The sequence below is a fragment of the Rhipicephalus microplus genome, chromosome 1 (assembly GCF_043290135.1).
Source record: "Rhipicephalus microplus isolate Deutch F79 chromosome 1, USDA_Rmic, whole genome shotgun sequence".
Lineage (NCBI taxonomy): Eukaryota > Metazoa > Arthropoda > Arachnida > Ixodida > Ixodidae > Rhipicephalus > Rhipicephalus microplus.
This window is the reverse complement of record NC_134700.1, coordinates 132,257,115-132,271,322: the sequence shown is the minus strand read 5'-3', so window position 1 is coordinate 132,271,322 and position 14,208 is coordinate 132,257,115. Positions and strand designations below refer to the sequence as shown.

The window sequence follows — 14,208 nt, the reverse complement described above, 5'->3', positions numbered from 1 at the left end:
TCCTCAGCAACACTTTCAGCGTTATATCGGCTTAAGTTTGTACTGAAGTCTTTTCACAGATATTTCATAAATCTGTTATGTTATATTTATTTAATTAAAACCTGGGTTAGGGGCCCGGAGAGGGGTGAGGTCATGAAGTTTTCTCGCAAGCGTTTTCAGGGGACGTTTTTGAGAAAGGAATCGCGTGCGAGTCACGTACTTCATAAAAAAACGTTCTTGCTGAAACAAGACCATCAATAACCCATATCGTAAGGTAAGAGAATGAACGGATATTGTAGAGCACTGTTTACGTGATGTATTCATGTTAAATAGCATTGAAGGTAGGATTAAAATTGCTAATCTTTCGCCAACGGAATCATGAGTCGACTCATTCAGGCTCACGTGAATTCGTGAGTCAGTGCCCGTGTGAGTTCTGCTCACTTATGTGTCGATGAGTTTACAGTCCGAGTGTGTCTGGCTGACCAAAAGTTTTCTGACTCTCACTCTGAGTGACTCCTCTGCAAAATATTTTTCTTGGGTTTATCTGAGTGAGCTTCAAGTTTTTCACCTAGCCTATGCAGCTGACAGAGCAATGCGTAGCGAACAGCGAGGGACAGACAGAACAACAGCTTTATTTTCGTCATGAGCGGCCAGAAAGTGGGCCAATTAGGTAGGTCCCCACCTAGCCGTCGGCTAGTCTCATGTCAGAACAGAGCGGTCATGCCTCTCAGCACGTTCACGGGCCCTCTAGACAGCCTGAAGCTGGCCGTCTTGACTGGGGTCTGTGATTGCCGTCGTCCAGTTTACTTTTTGGCTGAAGTCCTGTAACGCAGACCACTGCCAGAGCATGTGACACAGAGAACGATATTCACCATAATCTGGGCAAAGTGGAATAACTTCCGGATGGAGGATGCCCAAAAAGCCCTTGGAGGGGTAAGACCCCGTCTAGAGCATGCGAAGCGTGCTTGCTTGTGATCTATGTAGCTTGCAATGCGAAAAGGGAAATGTCTGTCACTCTCTTCTGTAATGAGATGTTATCTCGTGAAAGGTGACGAGAGATTATTGGTGATCACCCAGTGCTGTGAATCATTCGGTCCTTAAGACGACGAAATGAACATTTCTCATAACAAAGTGCTTATTGCGACAATAGACGTATTAGAAAATGTCCCCGCTGTCACCGGAAGCCTTATTGTTGATACATTGTCAAACCTACAACGAACATATTATAAGGAGATGTTCGTAATGTCGAAAGTACAGTGTGGGACTTCCAAAAACTTTCTAAATGAAACCATGCTCCTTTCACTGATACTAAAATTTTGTACATTTTAGCAGCTCTCTGCCGAATGGCATAATTATTGCACTAGTGAAACCTAACAAAGTGGCTATCAGAAAGCTTCTAAACTTATCGCAATTGCCTAAAAAAACTAGAACCTTAATGTTTCTAACATTGTTGCTGCACATTCCTACACATTCGTCAATCGAGGACATTTATCCCCATTGCCTTTGGGCACTGATGCATTTTTCTTCAGCCTGCTCTTACCAGCCCCATAAGTGTCTTTAAAAAATCAGTCTACAGATTAGAATACTTCAAATTTTACTATGGGAAAGCATAGAGCCATGCCGTGGGCCTCACATTTGATGAGCCCGTGCTGACAGAAATCACACATATAGCAGTTTTGTTACTCTACATAGGTTTTTCAAATGAAAAAGCGAAGAGCAACAGCACTGCTGTTGAAGCCTGCAAGAAAAAAACAGAAAAGGGTTTACTTTCTATCTTCTACTGCACTTAGCCTACCATTATGAGCTGTTACAGCCTTACGCAGATTTAAACAATCTTATTTAGCAAGGTGCTATTATTTGTGTCTGTTAATACCGTAGCCTGTTTCGTAAACTATGGTGACTGGCATGTAACCTTGTAATATATACCTGGGTATTCTTAACCCCTATGTAGTAATGCTGTCGTTGCCTTGTAGACAGCCTAATAAATATGAGAGAAAATTGTAACGCGAATCAAAAAGTTTGCTCTTAAGCTAGCTCGAACTTCTTTATGCCAATGGTAAGAAATATTGGAAGTGAATAATCAGTGCCACTAATTACAACCGAAGACGTATAGAGATGCGTAGAGTAGGGCATTATAACTTCTGCATTATTCATACAGCGTCACGCTCATCACAAACCAGTCAACCTCATGCAGTTGGGCTTGAATATCTACATTATTAAAATCCACAGACTTGCAAACGAAGTGCGTATATTATTATATAGACTATATTTGAACAGGGCTGCGCTCCTCAAAAACTGCAACCAATACCACAGTGGACCACTGTTACTCTCCACGAACGGTAGTCACGCATAAAAAATTTATACATATGAATATTGCAGTGGTCGCGTTCTAAATGAAATTGTTAACGCGAACAAGTTTACAGAGTCAAGTCCGACACTCCTGCTTAGCTGTATTCATAACAGTACTATCACTCTTATTGTTTCAGTTCAATTCTATCCATACAAAGCCAGTGACAGTTGTGCGACAACTAAGCCGCTGTGGTGCTACGATGGTCACGGTGCCCGCCTGCTAAGCCGGAAGACTTTGGTTGAACGGCAGCCTTGGTGATCACATTTCGGCAGATCTGTAATGCTAAATGTTTGTATACTTGGATTACTGTGAGCTTCAGAGAACACAGGGTTGGTTGAATTCGCTAAGCCCTCTACTCCAGCACGCCTCATTATCATATCGCATACTGTGCACACTACTGATTGTGTTATATTTCCGGCATATCTTTATGAAACACAACTGGCTACTTTCAAATGACCTTGTATCACAGATAATCCTCGCTGAGCGCAGTGAGGATAAGCCGACTTGCCCGAAAGTCCACAGGTGGAATACAAACACTCTAGACATAGCCGGTAATGTTCTATGCAAAGCTAAAAAAACTGAAAATTTCCAACAGTAAAAACTGTGAAAACCGATGCGCGCGATAACGTGGCGATTTGCTAAAAAATACTCAATTTCCTTTATAAGGGCGCTTCCTAATTTGCCAGCCATGGTGACATATAATACGGCAAGTTTTTTTCTGCAATTTAATTTGCGTAGTTAAATTGCAATCTGTTTTGTGTAAACGGCAGGATCACTCGTGTTCTCACAAACAGCTGACATGCCCTGCTGGAATGATCAAGACGCCAGCGGTCAGTCGTGCCGCTCAACCTGTTCCTATTGAAGGCGATGGAATAGGCACCTTTAGTGTTGAAGGTGTTACCTAGGATAGTAGCTATTACGTGACGCGTTACGGTTGCGAGACAAAAGCTCGCTGTCGCGCTACGTATACGTTATTCTAGAAGATAAAGCGAATGATTTCACTAGCAAAAAAAGTTAACAGATGCTGCTTCATGGTATTCCTTTATTAAAATTATTAGGCGGCGTGTCTTCCCTTGGAGATACAGAGAACAATTTCATACGCAAACAATTTGAAACAAAGTCCTAATTTGCATACATTTTCTTCCTTAACCACGTTTTTTGCCGAAAATGCTGCTTTGTCATGGTAACAGTTACTGCACGCACAGTTGTTTGTGCTGGCTGCTACCTCAGCGGGACAAGGTGATTTTAAATCCTCTATCTAACAGTAAAAATGAATGGAGAAAATGTCATCAACGCTACCACGTGAGAAAAACTTAGGATTCGGGTCAGCATTAGGATCCTGAAGGTAGCTGGCGGATGAAGCCTTGGGAAACTTTCAGAAAAATCGCCTTGCTAGGGTTTTTTTATCTAGTTGTATTGAAATATTGTCCTTGTGTTTGTGTTTGTTTTTTATCTAAGCGCAGGCGTGCTCTTGGAAAGTTGTACGTCGCGCGACGTAACACTTGCGTGAGGCTGTATGCTACTCCGCACACAGTATTGTGCCGGACCCCTATCTCACTGCACCACCGCCCAACATAGTTGTTACACATCACCAGTCTCATGCAGTAAAAAAATATTCCCGCATATCCATGAAGCGAACGATGATGAAGAAGCTTGCTCCAGATGTTCTATCCGGTAAACCGTTATTCATCTGTACATTAGTTCAATCACCATCATATAAAAATGTTACACGAGAGTTGTTGTGCTGTGATTGTATAGACATACACCTTATAGTCGCAACTTTCACGGCCAAGAGGGGGCGCTAGTGCAAACCAAACATGGCTGCCGTTTGGGGGATCGTGCAGGCGGCGCGCCGGCAGCCGCCGCCGGTGTGCATCTCACTTCAAACTGTGTAGTATTTTTGGCTGCAGCCACCGTGTTGTCAAGGCTTTGCTGAAAAGGTCTTTGACCCTAGCGTGCATTATATTGGACACTGCGTGTGTAGAAACGCGTGTGCTGTGTATATTGAAGGACAAGAAGTTTTGAACGCTGGGCACATCGTCTGCTGCTGCGTGAAGGAATGCACGTACAGCTTTGTGACAGCTGCTCGTGCCATGGCCGAGGAAGATCGAGCGGCTGCGATCGTGCAAAGCAAGAAACCGCAACTTTGACTGCACGGCGTCTGCACAGTGGCGTCCAACATATTTCGTGATTCTTCTAGCTCAGCAAGCAAACAATAAAGAGTAAATTATTGCTACTACGACTTGCAGTACTTGTCCGACTTCAAAATAACCGTAGTAGAAATTGCCAGTGACAAAATATAAAGCAGCAGCGAACCGCCAAAGTGAGGCCAACTGAACGATAGCATGGGCTGGTTGCGTGGACAACCCCCAAACGACAGGTACGACGGATGCAGCATGGGGACTCCACCATCTGTGAAAGTTGCGAATACACAATAGTTTTTTTGTTTTGTTTTTTTGAAGAGCCACGCCACACGCCCGGGTGCCAGCCCACAAGCATTATACCATCCGCTGTCTTGCACAGCCATTTCCCTACACATGCGTTATCTTGTCGTCATAATAACGTAAGCTGTACCAGTTTAACACACAGAGTGTAACTCGGCGTCTGTGTAGAGCACATATTGGGCTATCTGCAGACGCTGCACGAAGCTGCAACGCGCGACGCCTGGCGCGGCGTCGACCATGGCGTTCACACCACTTCTATCACCAGCATTTTGAACGTGTGTCCCTATCTTGCTCACTGCTCATGGCGACGTGCAGTCATCGCGGTCCTCACCTGTTGCGTTGAGTCAGTATAGAGCACAGCTTGGTTGGTTGAAACAGGTTGGACTCCACAGTAAAATACCGACAGGCTGTGACTTGGGCACCGGGGCACGAGGGCATGACAAAAAACCTGCACGCGGACGAGGCGGCTCGAGGCTTCACAAATTACCGAGCCGCTCAAGACAATGCAATTGATGACCCTGCACCCCTGGACCCTTGTGTCGCAACGATTCTGAAGTACTACAGGGAAAATAGGCAGCTGTATTCACGTCCTCATAGCAAGCTCAGTGCTGCAAAGGCAACAGCGCTAAGAATAATACAGACTAACACTTACAAAAACCTGCACACTCTTCACCTGATCTACCCCACGACGTACAGAGATATATGCCCGTGGTGTGGAGCCACCCCAACACTCTTTCACATCACTTGGGAGTGTACAGAGCACGACGAAGAACACACCACTGGCACGTGAGAGGAATGGGAGGCGCTTCTGTCTAGCCCAGCCCTAATGGATTAGCTGCGACTGATCCACAGAGCTGAACGGACGGCTCGCGTCAGTGGGCCCTGGACTAGAGGCACCACCCTGCCTGACAGAATTTGATTTTCACCCTGTATATTCCTCGGGGCACTGGAGCTTTAGCCTGTCTGGAATATTTACATAATAGAGTTTTCTGCTACTACTACTCTTTGAAGCTACAAGATAAGGTCTGTAGCAGCCAAAACCTTCAAGAGATGTGACGACACCGGCTCTCTGAAGATACAGTGACCACTCGTACACACAATATCACTTGCACTCTCACGTGGCAAGCCTGAACGTCATATTTTCTCAAATAAATATTGCCATTGTGTCTTTAGCTCACGACAGTTCATTAAATAGTGTTCTATATCACCACATTGATTCCAAGTTGGGTACAATGACGTCGCGGAGAGTCTACTCTTGTGGAGCCATGCTGGTGTACACGCTGACCCCGTTCGGATGCGATGAAGCAAACAAGCCTCTTCCCTAAGTAGCGCTCTTGTCAATCATCGCTGATGAGGCATCAGCCATAACAAATGAAAATGCTTGTTGGTGTGCGCTCGACCGACCTACTTACAATCGAAAGAATTGGCATGAAAAGACGCATCACACTTCTACTAATTTTATAAATGGCTAGTGCTCTAATTATATTGAAATGTTTAAATGACACTGTTTTGAAGACAAGAAATTTCCACCTCGACAGAAGGTTTTCTGATGCACTTAAAAGAGCAAAGTTAGTAACTAATCTGTGGCTAGTACAGTTAAGCTCTTCAGCTTCGAAGATATGCTGGCATAACTCCTGTTACAGGTTCGAAACTGTAACGACAACGATGGTATACTCTAACAAAAATGAATGCCTTAAATAAAATCTAGTACTTTTCTAGAATTTTCAGCAATCATTTGCCGATTAGTGTATAAACCTCCAAAAGTTCCCGCCTAGTCTATTTAACTATTCGATTAACACAGCGGTGAATACTTGTAAAGTAACCATGCTTCTAGGGGTGAAGCTTCTTAAAGGGCCACTCACCAGGCCCCATAACAAATTTTAGTTAGACCGTGGAAGTAGTTGTGTGTCCGAGGGGGAGCATTATGCCAAACAACTTTTTTCAATCTTGTTAATATGATCTGCGAAAACTGTATTTTTGAAGCGGCACAAAACGAGGATGAGAGGAGGCGAGCTAGAAATTCTTTCCGCCCCCCCCCCCCCGTGTAGCCTTCTCAAGTCATATCTCTTCCTAGCCTCTCCGGCATAGAGTTTTATAAAATTGGACTCTGGTGCTGCAATCCTTCAGCAACCTTGGGAATGATTGGTAATACACCGATTTGCCTCATCATCGTTACCTGCGGGTGGCAAATCGTACTTGCGGCTTCGTTTATTCCTGGTTTCAGTTTTGTTGTGAAAAGAAGAACGAACCTTTTTGATTTTTTGACCCAATTAGAAATGGTAAGCTTAAAAAAATAAGGTGCTAAAGCGCAACAGCTGAACATTTGCTTATTTTTGTTTCATGAGAAAACAGCTACAAGTCACACGAACACACACGGAGCCAGAAGGCCAGAATTATGAAGATTAGACAAATACGTGTACTACCCATCATTTCCAAGCTTAGAGCCCTAACATTATGCTGTGGAAAATTTGCAATTATGGAATTACAGATAGAGAATTATGCGGAATTCCGCGGCCACTATAAATATGCAAAATTGTGTGCAATAATGAACAAATGCAAAAAGGCACACGTAACAACCTATTTATCACACTTTTAGGCTCGCAACATGCCTGCAATAATATAAATTGGAGAAAGCTGTTGTGGCACAGCATCAGAGGGTGCTTGGTACTCTCTTCACTTAGAGAGTGACGCTTGTGGGAGACAATGTCACCATAGCGACTAAATGATTTCTCTGCATCAACAGAGTTGATTGGTATCGCCAAGTATTTCAAGGCGATTGATGAAAGAGATGAAGTAAGCTGCACCATCCCTGCCGAAAAATCCAGAATATCGAAGTCTGCTTCTGGATTTTGTTGCTTGGACACAAATGGAGCCAGGTTCCTGTCACGGGTCTTCAGTTCTTGTGCAGTCTTCAGGTGAATCTGCCATTCGACAGCTAGAGCAGGTGATCCTTCTGCAAGCTGAGGCACGCCTGTCAACTCTGTTCTCTGCTGTGGAAGACGCCAAACTTGCAGAGGATCCAAGCACCTAACATCCTTGAATAATTGTCACGTATTGGACTTCTCTAAGTATACCTGTGCTTTGTTAGCCGCTGTGGTCATTGCAGCCTTCATCTTGCTTTCAATTTGATTGACATCATTATGTGCAACATTTGCTCTCTTCAGCTGTGTTGCAAAATCCTCCTTTGAAGCTGCTTCAAGGTACCCTCGAACCGTAAACAATGCATTGTACGCTTTGTGGCAGGCTACGCACTGACCTTCTGCTGCTTTCAGCAAGCTGGAAACTTTTTTCCCAAATACCGCGATGCACCGCATGCTATATACCTGAGCTCAGTCGAGTCTTCACTAAGCAGTTTCAGAAGAAAATCAACACACGCTGCTTCACCATACTTCTGTTAAACTTGCTGAAGCAATGAAGGATAGTGCTCGAAGTAGGCAGAATGTTGTTCCACAGCCTCAATTCATGAATTCCACCTGCTTTGGACTGGTGGTGGCGGTGCTTTGGCACAATGAACTCCGCACTCTTCCAGATGCGATTTGTAGAAAGCTCTTTTTCTACTCGACAGGCGGAAGGCCTTCTTCATACAAGCGACAAACTTGTTCACTGAGGGAAAATTTGCCTGCAGTGAGCTTCCAACAATGTTCACTGTATGGGCTACACACGTAATGTGAACAGCTACTTCACAGAGTGACTTTACGCACTCCTTAAAGGACTTCACCATGTAAGTGGCGTTATCGCTAACAAAGCCCGATACATCCTCAAATTCAACTCCATACCTCGCGATTGTTCTTGTCACGATGCGTCCAATGACAGATGAGTTCACTTCATCCACGAATTTCACTTCGACGAGTACAGGTTGTAGTGCAGCATTCGCCGTTCTGGCCGACTGAACGAACAACACGTTCACAACCGATTTTGATCAGTCGTCGGTGGTTTCGTCTATAAAACAGAAACTGTGGTGCCTTGAAACATAGCTATCAAATTTGCCTCGTGCTTCTCGAATAATTCTGGAAGTCGTCGGCAGAGCGCGTCAGATCCAGGCACTGATCCGCCTATCGGAACGTGTGTCCGCTGAAACGGTTTCAGTTTCGGATTGTCCACCTTCTCAAGGGGAATATTTGCGGATATCAATGCATCCAAGAACTTGAGCACAACATCGTTCCTCACTTCACTAGCCGTGATTGCGGATTCCAGCGTTTGCAGTCTACTTTGCTTCCTCGGCGCTCCTGAACCTCCGGCTCCGTCTTCCGATGGTTCTTCGCCGCGTTTTCGCTTAGAGGAGTCCCTTGTTCCGACATTCTTGCGATGACGATTGCTTTCGATGTGCTCGTGAATAGTTGATTTGCGGCGATGGTCAACTGCTCTTGCGCAAGCCCGACAAACAAGCGCACCTCCATATTCGTAAAACTCGGCGTGCTTGTATTCTCGAGCACGTTCCTTGGCAGTCTTTTTACTTAAATGTGACCCTGAAGGCGCCATGTCTATTCACGCATCGATATTGAACCAAAGCTAGGGTGGCTAGAACGACCAAAGCAAACTAGAAAGAGGGACACGGCGCACGTGCAGTCGCAAAAACCAGTACGTTGGATCGATAGGTGACTACGGCTACTTACGGCTACCGTTAAGCCTTGTTATCAGTGGCGGCCTAAATTTTTTCTACTACTAAAAGACAATAAACCAACGTGAATAATTTTTCTATTAACCAATAAAGTATACGAGCGCACTGATTAGCCGACATCTAACGCGAACTTTTTTTTCTTTTGTGGAAAAAAAAGAGTACGAAGAGATTGCCTCCGCGTTTCTATCGAGGACGAAACCGGAACCGCCTTCGCGACAGCGCGTTGTGAGCAAGGAGGGTGGTTGCGAGCATGGTTGCAAGTTCGTCACACAGCCCTGTTTCGCGCTAGGCTAGTCATATCTGTTCTCAAAGAAGTGCCTCGCCCATTTTATAATTGTGTACGCGCGCGCAACCGAAACATGGCCGCTCTATCTATTGTGCCTCAATTGCAGGTGTGGCCCGACGCGCCGCCCGCCTGGCACCGCCTGGACTCTCGTCCCAACTGCTGCACATCGTGTTGCACGTGTGCGCTCGCTGGAGTGACTCTACCCTCGCCATAACCTCCTCTCACCCGCTCCTTAAGAAAAGCAATAAATAATCTCCTGCCAGCCGCCGTCTCGTGTGGTCGCGGCGCTCCGGACGCAAACATAACACTGGCGACGAGAAGTGGAATTTCTTAAGTGCGCAGCTCTCTGGGTTACGCCCATGGCTACTGGAGGAATGCAGAACGCCATCGAGCTTTTTAGCGGCAAGAACTGCTCATCGTGGATCCAACGCCTCACGTACTTCGTGGCGAATGACGTCTGCAACGAACAAAAAAAAGTGCGCGCTCATCCTGACGCTATGCGGAGCCGACACTTTTGAAACTGCCTGCGGCTTGGTCACGCCGAAGACTCCTGGAGAGGTGGGCTACGTCGACATAGTTGCCCTTCTGCAGAAGCACTTCGATCCACGACCGTCTGAGTTGTACAGCTGGTACGTGTTCCAGCGACGCGACCATCGGCCGGAAGAGTCGATTAGCAACTATGTTACAGCCCTCAGAAGCTTGTCAGCTGACTGTAACTTCAGAGTGCCAGCGACAACGTCTGCTACATCGACGCCACCGGCAGAAGGCCACGCAGCCGTTTTTACGACCCCCTCCATGCTGCCCCAAGATGTGATGCTTCGCGACAGGTTCGTGTGTGGCATCCGCGACGAGCATCTCCAGCAGCGACTGTTTGCGGAAAAAGACTTTTCAACGCGCGTTGGACTCGGACCTGTCGTCCGAAAGTGCGCCAAAGCAGCAACAAGGCCTTAAGGGAGCGACGAGCTCCGCGGAAGTGCACACACTTCCCAGTCTAAAAAGGAATCCAAACATTCGGCTCAGCAACGACGCTGCTACCGATGCGACGGCTGGAACGAGGCTGACACCTGCAAGTTCAGGACAGCGCAATGCCGTTTTTGTGCCAAAAAGGGTCACATTTAGAACGCCTGCATCTCCAAAAAGAAGAAAATTAAAGGAGGAAACCTCAACGCCCGGCAAGAAACTCACCTGGTTAACGCCCAACCGTTGAGCTACGACCCCGCGGGCACCGATAGGTGCTACGACCTACATGCCGTGAGGGGGCGACAACCTTGCCCTAAATTCCTTGTTGACGTAAAAGTCGAGAGAAGGCCCCTGAAATTAGAAGTGGATATGGGCGCCGCATGTTCTCTCATCAGTGAGGCTACCTACCACCAAACGTGGCCATCGAACGCCCCTAAGCTTTTGAGAGAACCCCTAAACTTGCGCACTTGCTCAGGGGAAGAACTTAGCACCCTCGGTTCGGCACAAGTTTGTGTGCGTTTCAAATCAGAGGACTACGTGCTGCCCCTGCTGGTAATGAAAGGGACCGGGTGCAACCTGCTCGGACGTGACTGGTTTTCAACGCTGAACATCCGTGTTCACGGAGTAAACCAGGTCGCCGAACCAAGTCAAGAGATCCAGGATGTTCTCGCACGCCATCCTGATGTATTTAAGGAAGATATCGACGGCTACGTTGGTCCATTGATTCACTTGGACGTGGAAGAAGGTGCCACACCCAAATTTTGCAAAGCACGGCCGGTGCCCCTAGCTTACCAAGAGCCTATGGAGAAAGAGCTCGACCGCCTTCAGAAACAAGGTATCCTGGAGCCGACGCAACATGCCGAAATGGCCACACCATTGGTTTGGGTGCGCAAAAAGGATGGGACATTTCGCGTTTGTGGAGATTACAGGAGCACAGTTAACGCGGTGGTCAAGAAAACTGCGTACTCGATACCGACAAATGCGGAGGTGTTCGCAAAGTTGCGTGCTGGGCGACGTTTTCGACGCTAGACCTTTACCAAGCCTATCATCAGGTAAGAGTGGATGACGAGACAGCCGCACTGCTTACCGTCAACACCACCAAGGAACTGTTCAAGGTGAAGCGTCTCCCTTTTGGAGTATCCGCTGCGCCAGCCATCTTCCAGCGGATGATGGAGACTACACTGGCCGGAATTCAGGGGGTGAGTGTCTACCTTGACGACATTGTTGTCAGCGGGAAGGACGTTAAGGAGCATGCGCAACGTCTAGAGCAAGTCCTGTCGAGGCAAAGCGACAAAGGTCTGCGACTCAAGCAAGAGAAGTGCCGCTTCGGTATCAGCTCAGTCCAGTTTCTCGGTCATAAAATCGACGCTCAAGCTGTCCATACGACCGAATAGAAGGTGAAGGCAATCTTCGAGGCGCCAAAACAGACGAACAAGACCTCGCTGCAGGCTTTCTTGGGGCTTCTCGCCTGTTATGATCGTTTCTTGGGGAACAGAGCGACGGTAGCTGCAGTGTTGTATAGTCTTCTCGAGAAGAACACGCCCTGGAAGTGGGAGAAAAAACACCAGGCTGCTTTTGGTATGCTTAAGAAGATGATTAGGTCTTCGACAGTCCTTGCACATCATGATGAAAAGGCTCTCATGCTGTCTCTGAATGCGTCACCATACGGCATCGGCGCGATTCCCGCTCAAAAGGATGCGTTCGGCCGAGAGGCTCCCATTACAGTCGCGCCACGAACTTTGGGAACCGCCGAGAAAAACTACTCACAGCTTGATAAAGAAGGTCTTGCGGTAGTTTGTTGTGTCAGCCACTTTCACCACTATGTCGCTAGCCGGCACGTGACCGTATTAACGGATCACCAACCACTCCTAGGCATCATGTGAGAAAAGAAGCAAATCTCTCAGATATTGTCACCGAGGATGACTCGATGGTGTCGCAAATTGTCCACATATGACAACGACTTGGTGTACAGGCCTGGACGTCTGCACCAAAATGCTGACGCGCTCAGCAGGCTGCCACTGCCCGCGCAGGTAGATGAGCCGTGTCCTCCGGGAGATGTGCTTATGCTTGCGTCCGCGCCACGTTTCGAGCTGTCACCGCGTCAGCTGGCTGAGCTCACCCGGAGTGACCCACTGTTATCCCGCGTGATGACAGCCATTTCAAACGGAGAACTACACCAGTTGCCCAAGCAGGAATTTTCGGCATTCGCAAAGCTTGGACACAAGCTCTCGCTACAGGAGGGTTGCGTCATCCGGGGTGCCAGACTGGTCGCTCCAGAGAAAGCAAGGAAACACGTTCTAGACTTAGCACATGCGGGTCACAGGGGCGTGGTGGCTATGAAGGCGTGCGCTCGATGCTATTTTTGGTGGTCCAGTGTCGACAACGACATAGAGCGGGTGGTCAAAAGTTGTGCAACTTGCTGCCAGCACCAGAAAACGCCAACTAAAGCACCAGTCCCCCAATGGAAACGTGCGACAACACCATAGCACACAATCCACGCTGACTTCGCTGAGCCTGTAGAGGGAAGGATGCTGTTAATTGTAGTCGACGCATACAGCAAGTGGCTCGAAGTGCGCATCATGCGTAATATGCGGTCACCGACACTGATCGAGGAACTGCGCAACCTGTTCGCTACTTTCGGCATTCTCGAAAGGCTTGTCACGGATAACGGCCCATCCTTTGTTTCTGCGGAAATGGAACAATTTCTGAAAAAGAATCGGGTGACGCACATCAAAGTGCATTCTGTCATCCAGCCATGAATGGGCAAGCTGAAAGAATGGTGTATGAAACGAAACAGCAACTGGCAAAGGATCAGTCAGGAACATTTGCGTGCAGGCTGGCTCGTTTCCAGCTGAAACAGCACACCACCGTTTCAGTAGCGACGGGCGAAACGCCACCTGCACTCATGTTCGGCCGCGAACTCTCAACGCACTGACACGCATACAGCCGCGACCAGCTGAGAGGATGACCACTGACCACAGCCCTACGAAATCGCCAAGAAAAGTGGCCATTGGGCAATCGGTCTTTTCCCGCAACTTTGCAGGAAGTCCTGCTTGGGTTGGAGGAACCGTGTTAAGGAGACTCGGAGATCGATCTTGGCTAATTAAGTCAGGAAGCGGAACGGTTCATCGGCACCTTGATCACATTAAGCCAGGTGCAGAGGCCTACCCGACAGAAGATTCGCCGCGGAACGATCTCACTACCGGACCAGCAGCAAGTGATCAACAAGACACAGTGCAGGCTCCGTACGTAATCTCGCTCCCAGCGGAAGCACCGCCGCCGCTTGATCTTCCCACAACGCCCGACTCCGAACATTGGGAAGCTGAGGCCAGGCTGGACACTTGTGCGACGCAAGCTCGCGATGACCAACCCAGCGGGTTCGCGCAGCTCCAGACTGCGCCGAGGTCCCGGCGTGATCGGCGTCCACCTGTCCGATACGATGACCCCATCTAAGGGGTAAGGGATGTTGTGTACGCGCGCGCAAACAAAACACAGCCACTCCATGTGCTTTGCCTCACTTGCAGGTGCGGCCCGACGCGCCGCCCGCCTGGCGCAGTTTGAACTCTCGTCC

The 14,208-nt window shown here is 47.8% G+C and overlaps 1 pseudogene; it reads right to left on the bottom strand.

Annotated features, from left to right (window-relative positions):
- Positions 1–726: 726 nt before the first annotated feature.
- Positions 727–9,252, bottom strand: LOC142765730 (uncharacterized; annotated as a pseudogene).
- Positions 9,253–14,208: the final 4,956 nt, after the last annotated feature.